The following is a 4,955-nucleotide window of genomic DNA, read 5'->3' on the forward strand; positions in this document are numbered from 1 at the left end:
TTGGCGTTGTAACTTTGATTGTTCAAATTAGTAGTTTTTCAAATCTTATGTTTTTTTTCAGAGACTTTCAATTCAAGTTGAATTTTCGATTCTAATTATACTTTTTTTTGAGTAAGTAATACTGACCATAGACAAATAAAGCATTCAGCAGTTTCACTCTTCTAAAAAATATTTCATGTTAAATACATCTGCATACATCTGGTTGAGGTTCTGTTTCCCTCAACCAGATTAGATGCCAATTTTACTTTGGTACTGTATCATTTACATAGTCACCAGGGCAATAGCGTTGCAGAAAAATGCATACCTCAGATAAAGTATCACATGTATTGCACAATTGTAAATAAAATCACAAAAGTAGTGCGTCATCTGAATGTTGTTGTTGGAGTTTTCCAGGAGATGGAGCCAAATACTAATTGAAGATGTCTCTTGTTCACATGGTAATGCGTTGTATTCTTAAAGCACAGTATTGAACAACATGTTCAGAGATGGCAGGTTAATACTGTAATTCCTTCCACAGTACTTAACAATCCAGCTCTGCTGGACAGTACTGAATATCTGCTTGAAAAATTAAAAATGTCATGATATCCCCAAAAAAGTGTAGTAAATTGTTCCTCAAATCCACACTAAATAAACTCTTGCATACCTAATTAAAAGAAAGACAAAAGACAGGCGCGTGTACAGCTGTACTGTATTAATTCTGATAAGAAACCATTTCATTGGCAGTGATTAAAGAGTCATTACGTATCATCTCAGGTGCTATATGCGTGTTTGTATGCATGCACGCAACAGAGATAGCATTCACCATTTCTGAAGGCAATTACATTTCCCTTAAGGAAATTATCCAGATGGGTTTGAAATATGCAACAATTTGTTTGGTCATTAAGATGCCTATTCAGAGCTGCTTTTGCTTGTAATTATAACAAACTAGGCAGTATGCCATGTCACTGATGCATTCCCTTGTGTTCAGAAGTAATTTTCCTTTTCTGAGGGGGAAAAAAAGCTGCCTTGTGGTTTTTTTTTTTTTTGTTGTTGTTTTTTTTTTTTAATGTTCAACCCACGTCCATGACTACTAGCCAGTGATGCACTGAAATTGCTCTAAACCTGGGAAAGTGGCTCAAAGTTGATGACCGCTAAAAACACGCTCAGGACAGGATCTTATTAGACATAAATTGCGTGAATAATTTCCTACTCATTTCAAAAACACGTGCTTTGAAAATGGTTCATAATCTCAAAAGTCCACACCTTTTAATAGAAACAAAGCAGGTGTCATCACATGTCAGGACCCCAGGATTCAACTAAGCTTCACAGAATTATGTTCTCCTCACAAGGCCATACAGGGTCATGCTGTGACTTCTCTGGCTCACATACATGTGACAGTCTGTCCTAAGGTGTACAACCTGGCAACACGGGGCAAGTCTATTTCTAATCCAGACCGAAGATAAAATGGATGCAAAACATGAAATTTCGAAAAAAGAAAAAGTAACATGAATATAGGTTATAGCCTTAGATGTTGGTTTTTCCAGCACTACATGTTAAAACAAATTCTGTTCATGATTTCTTTAAAACATTTCTCATCACATTTCTGACATCAGTTCATAGTGGCACATGAGTGTTTTCATTTCTTTCAGTCAGAGTACTAAAGTGGGTTAACTTAGGCCTTTACAAGAAGCCAGATGGACAGTTACATCATCAATGTATGTTGGGGAATAAAAACTGAAGTCTCTTTAGTTACATTTTAGCCATGAAACACAGGCAGCGTTAGTAACTGTCTGCTTGTTTTTTGGGAAAATGTTGTGCAAGAAAGGACATTTTAATAGAGCAGGCACTGGTCAAGAAAAAAAAGCCTCAGGCAGTTCGCCAGTGCTGTCACATCTTGTCTGCATACCAATATTTCACCTGCATTATTGATTGCGGTACTTTGAATCTTTTAGTCTTTCTAGCCACAATAGACCCATAAAACACATCATGCATTATGAATCATGACACGAGGCCTGTCTCTTACAAGCCTCGCAGGGGGCAGAAAAACATCCTCAAAGCTTAAGACTTGAAGTTACTGCATTAACCTGGTGCCTGCAGCCTGGTTGTGATAATCTTTGAGCAGCTGGCCACAAACAATGGGATAGCACCTTAGCAAGTTGGAGCTGAACTTAAGGTCATGGATGTAGCCACTTTGCAGCAAGAAAACCACATCTTGTTTATGATTTCGGTGTTTAGAAACCTGATGTTTAAAAAAGTGAATGAAAAACACAATCAGAAATCAGTGAGAATATCACGCAAACAACCTCAAACCTCAGATTCTGTGGTCATATCCTGCAGCGTGTCAAATACAGAAAAAGTAGCATGGATTCTTCTCTTCTTTTATTTAACCCGAAGTCATAAAGCTTCAGAATCCCACAGTTGGCTAACCATCAGTCCTATGCTGTTACCTAGTATTCCACATGATATTCAAATACCTTTATTAGAACAACAACAGAACCATCCTCCACTTAAATGCTAATCATGCAGTCATATGTGAAGCATGATGGGTAGAGAAAATAGTTTCTGTGCAAAAAGCCAGTGTAAACTCAAAAATGCAGCTCCCTTCTCTCCACATTTGGAGCTCACTGTGGTTGAATTAGTGGCTAGACATAAAACATGATGGCGATACACTTTTAATGAAAATGTTGAAGAATAATCACTCCACACTTGGGCACATGTGTCTACACTAGAGGCCAAATGCAGAATATTTCCTTTGATTCATTGCACTGGTCAAAGAATGAAATTCATTTGAGAGGCAGAATCATTTCACAGGCCTGCTTTCCATTCACTGATGAACATTTATGACTGTAAATTAGTGTATTTAGAATTGTTTAAATCCTTCCAAAATGAACTAAATCTATCAACAGCAGATGAAAGATGTACCAAGCATCTATGCATTAGGTTGAAGTGACACAAGTTGAACTAGGGCTGGGTTAGCACCCCTTTGTTTCCCAACAAGGTGTAACAAATCAGCGTGACGTCTGTTTGAACAGGTAGTTTCTAAGAACCGACACCTATTCGTTACAGCAACCTGACAGGAAGTGGAAGGTAAAAATGAGAGAAATGTGACAAGTTAAAACAGGTCTATAAATGTACCCCTGCAAATCCTGTGGTAAAACACTTTTTTTTTTATTACAGTTTGCAATATTTTCTATGTTTAGCAGTGAATGTGACATTATATAAAGTATAATTCAAATATTTTGTGCTCCTAAAAAATGTCTTTCATGCATCATGAATTTCAAGTATTTTAAACCAAGATCTGATGTGTAGGAAACATTTATGTGTCTCAAGACATTTGTTATAACTATATTGACTTGCTATCTGCTCGATCATAATCTGATCACAACAGCAGGCTGAAATACTTTGTTTGATGAATAGCACCCATCATTATTAGGAGCTGAAAGGTGATCAATAAGAAAAACTTATGATTACGATTACGATTATGCAGCAGTTATGCTACGTGCTGTCTGTAAATCATGGTGCTCAAAACTACGCCGGATGTTAACAAGAGTTGCTTGCTTATGGTTTTGTACAGACCTTGGATTACAGACCTATTTTTTCTCTTCCTTTTTTTTTAAAGTTAACAAACTGTCTGCTCTCACGTACAGAAAAGTCATGACCACAGATAAAAGGGCAGACGCATTGCTTCCTTATGTTGACTGCGGTCTTGGAAAGCACATTGCACTTAACAAAGTGCCTAACACAAAATGTCTACATCTATTAAATCAAATAAAAGTTAATCCAGTACAGAACATGTTGGAGGTGTTGGTTGAACTTTTGAAGTCTTTGCACAGAATAGAAAACTTAACGTCTCTGCTTTCTACTCACTGAAGGTTTTATAGCTCTTATATTGACTTTATTAGCTTGCACATAATCACCACTTAACATTATGCAATTAATAGCTGCCTTATGAAATACATCTTTGTTGTTAGGGATGACGGACAGCTTGTACATAACTAAATAGTTGGTACTTCTACAGAGTATTTGTAGATATCTTTCAAAATGGTTTTAAATATTGGAATTTTCATTTCAACCATTGAGCTGTTTTGTGCTATGAGAGCTTCAATTTTTATGTCTTTCATTCTGATATGGTAATAGCTATGATAGGACGTATGATGGTATTAAGCAGCCATTACTGTAGAACCATGCAACTTCCCTTTGCTCAGCTTTTCTTCAGAGGTAAGTTACTTCAGTTGCACCTCTTTTGTTGTTGAAGAAATGTGTCGATCTGCAAAAATGTTTCAGAACATAAAAATATAAATGACCAGACAGGCATTTGACAACTGTTTTAATTTGCAAGTAGTTCCTCTTGGTGTGGTTGGAATACTGAGAAGTGCTTAAAAGTAGGACGGCACCTACATAACTGGCACTACAGCAGTGAGATTGTAGGTGTTAAGATCTGTAACCTAATGAAGCGACATAAGAAAGACATTGATGGGAGGTTCTCCAAAGCCACCCACTGTTACCTTCTATTAAAAATAAAATGCAGATGAGTGTGAAATTAACTACATAGAGTTTGGTGTAATGTTTCTAGGAAAATGCAGTTTGCTGCTGGCAAGGGAAAGGAAAAAACAAAACCCAAATACATTTTCAAATCCAAAATTTCGTGAAAATTCAAATGAAAGTCAGAAGAAGTGAGTCTCTGAATTGTGTAGCTTTCTAAATACTCCATATTTCTCCAAATACAGATTTATCAGGATGTTGATTTATAGCACAACTACCCGCTTCTTACACTGTCAGTTATTTTACACATCATATCTGCCAAGACCAGTTTAGTACCTCTTACAGATTTGTTCAATTCGGACAGTTTGTCAATATCAGATCCAACATGTTTTTACTCAGTGAATAGCTACAGTTCTCTGGTTATCCCTGTATTTCATCACAGAAGCAGTTTAATGAACCACATTAGTTGAAATTACGTAACTGGAAATGTGTGG

Source organism: Neolamprologus multifasciatus, chromosome 9 (genome assembly GCF_963576455.1).
Source record: "Neolamprologus multifasciatus chromosome 9, fNeoMul1.2, whole genome shotgun sequence".
Lineage (NCBI taxonomy): Eukaryota > Metazoa > Chordata > Actinopteri > Cichliformes > Cichlidae > Neolamprologus > Neolamprologus multifasciatus.